This window comes from Pristiophorus japonicus, chromosome 11 (genome assembly GCF_044704955.1).
Source record: "Pristiophorus japonicus isolate sPriJap1 chromosome 11, sPriJap1.hap1, whole genome shotgun sequence".
In the NCBI taxonomy this organism is placed as follows: Eukaryota; Metazoa; Chordata; class Chondrichthyes; family Pristiophoridae; genus Pristiophorus; species Pristiophorus japonicus.
The window spans coordinates 146,837,480-146,847,327 of record NC_091987.1 but is presented as its reverse complement, the minus strand read 5'-3'; the positions used below and the strand labels follow the sequence as shown (position 1 = coordinate 146,847,327).

Here is a 9,848-nt window from a genome sequence, read left to right as displayed (position 1 = left end):
CCAGTCTCTCTCTGTTTCTCCACCAGTCTCTCTCTGTTTCTCCACCAGTCACTCTCTCTCTTTCTCCACCAGCCGCGCTCTCTCACTCCCCCCCTCCCAGTCTCTCTCTGTCTCTCTCTCCCAGTCTCTCCCTCTCTCTCCACCAAGTCTCTCTCTCTCTCCCCGAGATTCTCTCTCTCCCCTAGTCTCTCTCTCTCTTCCCCCAGTCTTGCCCTCTCCACCAATCTCTCTCTCTCTCTTTCTCCACCAGTCTCTCTCTCTCTCTCTCTTTCTCCACCAGTCTTTCTCTCACACAGTCTCTCTCTCTCTACCCCCAGCCTCTCTCTCTCTCTCCACCAGTCTCTCTCTTTCTCCACCAGTCTTTCTCTTTTTCCCCCAAGTCGCTCTCTCTCTCTCCCCAAGTCTCTCTCTCTCTCCCAGTCTCTCCCTCTCGCTCCCCAGTCCCCCTCTCACGCCCCAGCCCCCCTCTCGCTCCCCAGGGCCCCTCTCGCTCCCCCGGTCCCTCTCGCTCCCCCAGTCAATCTCTCCCTCTCTCTGTCCCCCAGTCTCTCTCTGTTTCTCTCTCTCTCCCAGTCTCTCTCTCTGTCTCTCTCTCTCAATCCCAGTCTCTCTCTCTCTCTCTCCCCCAGTCTCACTCTCTTTCTTTCCCCCAGTCTCATTCTCTCTCTCTCCCCCAGTCTCTCTCTCCCCCGAGTCTCTCTCTCTCTCCCCCGCAGTCCCTCTCTCTCCCCCCCAGTCCCTCTCTCTCTCCCTACCCCAGTCTCTCTCTCTCCCCCCCAGTCCCTCTCTCTCCCCTCCCAGTCCCTCTCTCTCTCCCCTTCAGTCCCTCTCTCTCTCCCCTTCAGTCCCTCTCTCTCTCCCCTCCAGTCCCTCTCCCTCTCACCTCCAGTCCCTCTCTCTCCCCCCTCCAGTCCCTCTCTCTCTCCCCTCCAGTCCCTCTCTCTCGCTCCCCCAGTCGCTCTCTCTCTCCCCCAGTCTCTCTCTCTCTCCCCCAGTCTCTCTCTCTCCACCAGTCTCTCTCTCCACCCATCACTCTCTCTCTTTCTCCACCAGTCTCTTTCTCCATCAGTCTCTCCCTCTCTCCACCAGTCTCTCCCTTGCTCTAGCAGTATCTCTCTCTCTCCATGTCTCTCTATCTCTTTCTCTCCCCCAGTCTCTCCCCCAGTCTCTCTCTCTCTCCCTCAGTCTCTCTCCCCAGTCTCTCTCTCTCTTCCTCCCCCCTCCCCAATCTCTCTCTCTCTCTCTCTGTCTCCCCCCCAGTTTCTCTCTCTCTCCCGCAGTCTCTCCCTCCCCCCCCCAGTCTCTCTCTTCCCCCCCCCCGCAGTCTCTCTCTCCCACTCCCCCAGTCTCTCTCTCACTCCCCCGCCCGCCGAGTCTCTCTCTCTCTCCCCCAGTTTCTCTCTCCCTCCCCCTCAGTCACTCTCCCTCCCTCCCCCGAGTCTCGCTCTCTCCCCCAGTCTCTCTCTCTCTCTCTCCCTCAGATTCTCTCTCTCTCTCCCCCAGATTCTCTCTCTCCCTGTGGAAGAAAGAATCTATGAATCTATGGCTTATGGAAAAGGGAAGGGTTAAATTCTGTTTTTGCTATGCTTAAAGAAATAATAGGACTAGAAAAATAGCCACGCTTTTTTAGCCTTGAAACTTAGAAATGCAATTAATGCAATGGTATTAAAAGGGAGTCTCTTTTATTCTGCTTATCAGACTGTGAACAGAGAGAAACTATGCAAGGAAAGATAGAGTGTGTACCTCCCGAGACGACCTTTGTACTCGCGGGACTAATGAATAAGATTCCTTTTATATTTCTGTATTCAATTTCTGTATAAAGATAGGGACAATTTGCCTGTACGGCAGAGTTTTTGCCTTGGTACGGTCCAAGCAGGCTCTCCGAGATATATCTCGCATTTTAAAATAAATTCTCTCGAAGTGCAGTTCTGAACGTCTCCGCCTGAGTTAATTTAAGCTAAATATTTCCTCGACAGATTCTGGCGTAGTCCGGCAGGATCTCTAAAAAACGAGATCCAAAAGAACTAAATTTAACTTTTAAAGAGAAAAGAGGAATTTTAAGGACCTTCCTAGCTGAAAGGAGGAAGGTGCCTAGGCCGTCCTAGCTAAAAGGGGGACGGGCCGCCGAGATCCCCTGGGGGTGAGGCATAAGGTAGCTACCGCAAAGAAGCTAAAATAACAAAAAGGCAAAAGGAGACCCCGAGCTGAGCAGAAAAGAGAACACCGGTGAGCGCTTTGTAAATTATTGTATATTTTGTAGGATTGTCCTAACTCTCATTTCAGAAAAGATCGCGAGACGTTGCACCCGGAAGAATGGGAAACGGCTCTAGTCGAGCCGGGCGCTCGCGCCCAGCTCCTAGAAAAGGAAAGAAGGACGACCTCTCGACTGAAAGAATGAAAGTACATCCTAAGACTGAGAAAAGAATCCGTAAGGTAGTAAAGCAACGAGAGAAGGTAGGAGATCCCATTGTGCCGCCCGGCTCGCCGGCGGACACTGTAATTAAAGAAACAGGAGACGACAGATACGCGGTAACGTTTAGTAGCAATTTGTACGGTTGGTCTGATGGGGATTGGCCATATGGAGGAAGTTTTAAATTGTCCTTAATTGAGGAATGGAGACAGACCACCAAAAATGGGACAGGGGACCCCACTTGGGATAAAGATTATATGGAGAATTGTTTTAAAAAAAAATATCAGCCGCCCCTAATCCTGTTAAGAAGCCAGTAGCCTTTCACAACTGGCTTGAGAAAACCTGTACCGTTTATAACCTCCTCCCCGGAGATGTGAAATTATTACTGCAGGCAGCATATGGGTCCTCTTGGCAAGGGGTAAAAGATGAACCTTTGGCAGTGCAAACCTTGTTAAATTGTATGTTGCCACAACAAGCAAGAACATTGAAAATAAAGGTTTTGGACTGGCAAGGAAAAAGTTGGAAAGAGACAGTTACAGTACTGGCTAACATGGATAGAGAGGGACTATTTACCTATAAGGAAAATAAAGCTAAAACAGGTCAGTAAATCAGCAAAAGGGATGAGGACAGGCACAGAATAATCAGCATAGGGATGCCCCGGAGGCTTAGTGGTACAGGCGGCAGCCCTCCGCTTATCGGCAGACATAGAAGAAAACCCTCTGGCAGTAGTAAAAGTAGGAGACACTTATGTGAAGTTCCTGGTGGATACCGGTGCTACTATGTCTTCTGTACCATCCTCTGTGGGATTATCTGTAAGCAACACCACCGTCTTAAGTATGGGTGTGGTCGGTATCCCCATGAAATAATTTTTATCTGAACCTACCAAATTGATAATTGAAGGACAATCAGTTAATGATGAGACTTTGATAGTCTCTAAAACAACGCCGCTCCCTTTATTGGGAAGACAGACTTTGTGCAAACTGGGAGCCACAATTTATTGCACAAAGGAAGGAATGTACATGGAGCTCCCTCTAAATAAAATTCATCAGTTCTTTAATGGGATTGAAGAAGAGAAAAGGGAGGATAACAAAGAAAAGGCTGCCCTCTATTGTTGGCAATTGAATGGCAACTTCTATTCCCCCTTGATACATGAAGTTATACAAAACTTAAAAGCTAAATTTGACTCTAATTGATATATATAATTTTGACAAGCTTTGAGGCAGTTCAGCTTCACTGTACAGCCTGGTGCACTCGACAAAAAGCTGAAACTTACCAGTGTCTGGTACAATCCTTTTTAAAAATAGAAGAAATAGTAGAAGCTATGCCCCGCATTTATTTTGGACCAGAAGGATTGGGGGTAGCCATCGATTTGACACCCTTACAGCAACCGCGGTTTAGAGAAGCGAACTCGACACCCCATCTGACATTGGCTGTAAAACCGCCAGTGAAACCTAAAGATATGGGTCCGATTGTAGGAATGGAGATTTGTGCAAGATCTGAGAGCTATTAATAAGATAGTAGTCCCTATCACCCCTGTGGTACCGGACACCAACATTATACTATCTGCTATACCACCAACAGCAAGTGTCTTTACTGTAATAGACCTGTGTTCAGCTTTTTTCTCTATCCCGTTAAATCAAGAAAGTCAATATCTGTTTGCTTTCACCCACAAGAAGCAGCAGTACACATGGACCAGGTTGCCCCAAGGATATACCGAAAGCCCCGCAGTATATGCAGCAGCAGTAAAAAGAGACCTCGAAGACTGTTCATTATCAGACCAGTCTGTACTGCTGCAGTATGCGGACGATTTGCTTGTGGCTTCTAGCCACAGATACAGGTGCATGCAAGATTCCCTGAAACTGTTACAGCACCTATGTGAAAGAGGGCACCGAGTGTCGTTACAAAAGTTACAATTTTGTCAGACTCAAGTCCAGTACCTGGGTTTTCACATATCTCAAGGGCAGAGGCAGCTAGGACCAGAAAGAATCGAGAATGGGATGCGGTCCTAAGATCAGCTGCCCTAAATGATGCCCCACCCAAGGTGGAGTGGACCCCAGAGAGAGAGGAGGCATTTAAACAGTTAAAGAAAGCCATGGTAAACCTTTTCAGATGTATGTGAATGAGAAAGAAGGATTTGCAACAGCAGTACTAACCCAAGAACATGGTGGGGGAAATAGACCAGTGGCTTATTATTCGGTTTTGCTGCCTCCAGTAGTAAGGGGAATGCCAGCATGTCTACGTGTTGTAGCTGCTACTGCGGTCATGGTGGAGAAGTCGGTACCTATTGTTTTGGACTATCCATGTACTGTCATTACAGCCCATGCTGTGTTATTACTTTTGAATTCAGCTGCCACACAACACTTTACAGCGTCTCGAAGAACAGGTTATGAAGTATTACTGCTGTCACACCCTAACTATACCTTTCGACGTGCACCGGTAGTGAACCCAGCCACCTTTCTTCCTACTAAAGAAGTAGAGGATCCAGACCAGCATGATTGTCTGTTAACGGTGGAAGTAGCCACCTTACCAAGACCAGATTTGCTCACAGAGCCCATGGACAATCCTGATCTTATTCTCTATACGGATGGATCATCACATAGGCCGTCGGATGATTTGTTTTTAGCAGGCTATGCGATTGTAAATCCCCACGAAACTGTTGAAGCATTCGCCCTGCCTCCCGGAACCTCGGCTCAGGCTGCTGAATTGTTTGCCCTCACTAGAGCTTGTATAATAGCTAAAGATCAAACTGCTAATATCTATACTGATTCTAGATATGCATTCGGTGTAGTCCATGATTTTGGACAACTGTGGAAAAACAGAGGCTTTATCACCTCTGGTGGAAAGCATATTAAGCACTCTCAACTGGTGCTTAATCTATTTGACGCCATTCAGTTGCCAAGTAAGGTAGCCGTTATCAAATGTGCAGCTCACACAACCGGTGAGGATGAAGTATCAGTAGGAAATAGGAGGGCTGACGAGGCAGCCAAACAGGCCGCTTCGGCACAGGCAGACTGCCTTCAAGCAGTCTCAGTTTCCCCTCCACAGGTACTTGACATCCAACAACTTAAAACTGCCCAACAACAAGTTACTATGCAAGAAAGAAGAACTTGGGAAAACCAGGGTTGTTTCCTCAAAAACGACATTTGGTATCACCCTGATGGGCGAACTGTTTGCCCTAGATCTCAATTTTTGTCCCTGTCTCACCTAGCACACGGTCAGGCTCACATGGGCAAAGGAGGGATGCTACATGCTATTAATGCACAGTGGTATGCACCAGGAATAACAGTAGTAATTGAGAAAGTTGCTAGAACATGCCAAATTTGTCAACAAAATAACAGAGGTAAAACACCTGCTGGATATGATCATCTACCCCAACCAAGTATGCCCTTTGAAAATTTGCAAATTGACTTTGTCCACATGCCTCCAGTATCAGGTCTTAAGTATCTATTAGTCATAGTAGATATGTTCACAAGGTGGGTGGAAGCGTACGCCACTAGGAGAGACGATGCCCGAACAGTAGTAAAAATTCTATTTAAAGAAATAGTACCAAGATATGGGATACCTATGGGAATCAACAGTGACAGGGGAACCCACTTCACCGGAAAAATAGTGCAAAACCTTGCAGAAGCGTTAGGGTTCCAGTGGAAGTTACATATACCATATCAGCCATAGTCCTCGGGAATGGTAGAAAGAGTAAATGGGATAATAAAATCTACCCTTACCAAGGTATGTCAGGAGACTGGACTGAAGTGGCCAGATGCCTTACCATTTGTATTGTATACAATGAGAAACCAGAAAAACCGAAACACTGATTTAACACCACATGAAGCCTTATTGGGAAGACCAATGCCTACTGGCGTAAAACCACCACTGGCAGATGAAAAAATAGCATTAATTTGGAATGATGAAAAATCACTAAAGTATGCTCAGGCCATGTGTGAAATAGCAAGGAGTCTGCATGAACAAATAAAGCAGACACAGGTGCCCCCGTCGGAAGGAAATATGCATCTTTCAGACCTGGAGATCAAGTGTTAGTAAAATCATTAAATAAAGAATCGTTTTCTCCTAGGTGGAAAGGACCGTATCAGATAATTCTCACAACACGAACTGCTTTGAAGTTGGAAAAGCACCCGAACTGGGTGCATGCAACCCGCTGTAAATATTATTTCCCCGACGAATTACAGCCGAAGGAAAAGGCATTGAACCAGGACGTACTACGGTTGCCCGACTAAGAAAACAGCCATCTTCTCGCTGAAAGAACTGTACCTGCTCTTGTATTAAATATTTGGACTTGAAATTATTGCCCAAAACTCACGGACGGATGTCAGAGCTCATTTGTGTGCCAGTTTGGGCCTTTATTATTTGGGTCACTGTTACTATCGTGTGGACGTGTTATTATTGTAACGACTTAATTCAAGAGTGGTATAGAAACAAACAAGAAAGGGAAGATGGGAAGGGACTCTTGGAAAAATTATAAATGGACGTTAGGTATACTGATCATTTTAGCGACAGGGAACTCCCGGCAGGAGGAAGAAGTCCTAAAAGAAGGAAGAGTATGGAAGGGAAATATGGTATGGGAAAGAAGTAATAGTATGAGGCAGCAAGGCAATTTTCTATGCCCAGTAGGCCAAAGTTGTAAGGTAGGGAATTTTACGGCACGATGTGAGGCATGTGGAATGAAGGAAGAAAGAGGGGAGTTCCAATTTATATTGGGGAAAGGGTATCAGTTGTTCATAGAATACCAGGCCGATGTGTGGATGAAGTGTACCGGGAGCACAGGGAAAAACAAGAGATGGGGGTACATAGGAGGGCCGGATGAGAGAAAAGACTTCCTCCGTTATTCATTTACAAGTATGGTAGAAGGGCAGCGGATGTTGTGCATGAATAACACCCCGGTGAATATCCCCCAAAGAAAGAAGATGGTTGCCACACAACCAGTGTTAAGGTATCTTTTGAAAAAGAAAGACCCCAAAGAAAGAAACGGGATGTATTAGAGACTGTGTTAGGTGGAGTAGGAGCAGGAATAGGAGCATTGAACTCCATGGATATCGAGACCCTACAAAATAAAATCCAGGCCGTCGGAGGACTGGTAGGGGAAGATATAAAAATCAGAAATGCCTGGGATGAAGGATTACAGCAATTACAGATATCAGGTTACGTCATAAATGAAATGACCTGGCAACAGAATGAAGGGATAGGGAAGGAAATAGAGAACCTAATGAAAGAACAACAGGGAGTAAACAAGTACACCCATTGCCTGTTTAAAGAAATGATCAGACAGCTATTAAGAGCCGAGTTAGAAAGGAAAATATTATCCTTCCATGCTAACACATGGGAAAGGTTGCTGGAAATTAACAAAAGAGATAAGCTTCTTAATTTAACCATTAACCCTCAAAAAAGATATACCAGTTGTAATTCAAAAGGATGTAACGTTACTGTGGAGATAGTAAGTATGACACGAAAATAAATTTGGTATCAGTTCCAAGTAATGCCCCAGCTGTTTGGACAGAACTTCTGGTACCCAGAATTTAAAGGAGATTGGGTGGATGAGAAGAATATGACACATCACCAGAGGGGATGTGCTAGGTGGCCATTCGGAATGGTATGTCCCTATCAGACCGCCATATACGAACCATGCTCACTGCAGCACTCCATTGGAGTATGTAAATGGGAATTAAAGCCAACAAATGACACTGATATTACGGAAATAGGACATAATGAGATCTGTGTGACAGGAAATAAACCTGTCTATCTGGATGGAATTTTGTATAAACCCCCCATTAATAAATGCGTGAGAAGAGTCTACACCCTGTATGACCCTGAAGTAAAAAGAACTTATACCTTTGGGCAATGGCAAAATGTAGAAAAATATCTGTCTATGCACAAGATTGAACCCTTACCACCTGTAATTAATCTGACCAAACTGCACAATTTGATACGTAATGACAAGAAAATTGAGGAAGCTCTGTCGAAGCAAGGCAGAGACATCCACCAATTTAGAATCGAAATGAGTTACAAGAAGGGGCAACTAGTGAGAATCGCAGATGAAGTCACCTCTTTGACAGTACACCACTGGTGGGATGTGTTTACCGGATGGTCCCCTAAAGCTACAGCAGTACTGAAGCTTGCTATACACCCCATAGTAATCGTAGGTCTGGTTATGCTTGTATTATTAATAATCCTTTGCGGAATGTGGGTAAAATTAAAAAATGTAATTAGTCAAGTAATAAACCCCCTTTTGCTCAAGAAGAGAATATAGGAAATTGTGTTGATCTAAAAAATAAAAAGATCAACAAGGAGGGAATTGTGGAAGAAAGAATCTATGAATCTATGGCTTATGGAAAAGGGAAGGGTTAAATTCTGTTTTTGCTATGCTTAAAGAAATAATAGGATTAGAAAAATAGCCACGCCTTTTTAGCCTTGAAACTTAGAAATGCAATTAAATGACCATCTGGTATTAAAAGGGAGTCTCTTTTATTCTGCTTATCAGACTGTGAACAGAGAGAAACTATGCAAGGAAAGATAGTGTGTACCTCCCGAGACGACCTTTGTACTCGCGGGACTAATGAATAAGATTCCTTTTATATTTCTGTATTCAATTTCTGTATAAAGATAGGGACAATTTGCCTGTACGGCAGAGTTTTTGCCTTGGTACGGTCCAAGCAGGCTCTCCGAGATATATCTCGCATTTTAAAATAAATTCTCTCGAAGTGCAGTTCTGAACGTCTCCGCCTGAGTTAATTTAAGCTAAATATTTCCTCGACACTCCCCCAGTCTCTCTCTCTCTCTCCCCCAGTCTCTCTCTCTCTCTCTCCCCCAGTCTCCCCCTCTCCACCAGTCTCTCTCTCTCTTTCTTCACCAGTCCCTCTCTCTCTTTCTCCACCAGTCCCTCTCTCTCTTTCTCCACCAAGTCTCTCTCTCTCTCCACCAAGTCTCTCTCTCTCTCCCCAAGTCTCTCTCTCTCTTTCTCCCCCAGTCTTCTCTCTATCCAGTCTCTCTCTGTCTACTCCCCAGTCCCCCTCTCGCTCCCCTGTCCCGCTCTCGCTCCCCTCTCCCTCTCTCGCTCCCCAGTCCCCCTCTCGCTCCCCCGGTCCCTCTCGCTCCCCCAGTCACTCTCTCCCTCTCTGTCCCCCAGACTCTATCTCTCTCTCTCGCTCTCCCAGTCTCTCTCTCCCAGTCTCTTTCTCTCTCCCTCCCCCCCGAGTCTCTCTCTCCCTCACCCCCTGTCTCTCTCCCTCCCCCCCCAGTCTCTCTCTCCCTCCCCCCCAGTCTCTCTCTCTTTCACCCCCCCAGTCTCTCTCTCTCTCTCCCCCAGTCTCGCGCTCTCCCCCAGATTCTTTCTCTCTCTCCCCCAGTCTCGCCCTCTCCACCAGTCTCTCTCTCTTTCTCTACCAGTCTCTCTCTGTTTCTCCACCAGTCTCTCTCTGTTTCTCCCCCG

At 46.1% G+C, this 9,848-nt stretch overlaps 1 long non-coding RNA gene across 1 annotated transcript; it reads left to right on the top strand.

The window, feature by feature from the left end:
- The first annotated feature begins 1,539 nt into the window (after positions 1-1,539).
- On the top strand, positions 1,540-9,128 carry LOC139276321 (uncharacterized). The gene is made up of 2 exons (XR_011595907.1): positions 1,540-2,226; positions 6,480-9,128. It is a non-coding gene; the product is annotated as an uncharacterized lncRNA (long non-coding RNA).
- Positions 9,129-9,848: the final 720 nt, after the last annotated feature.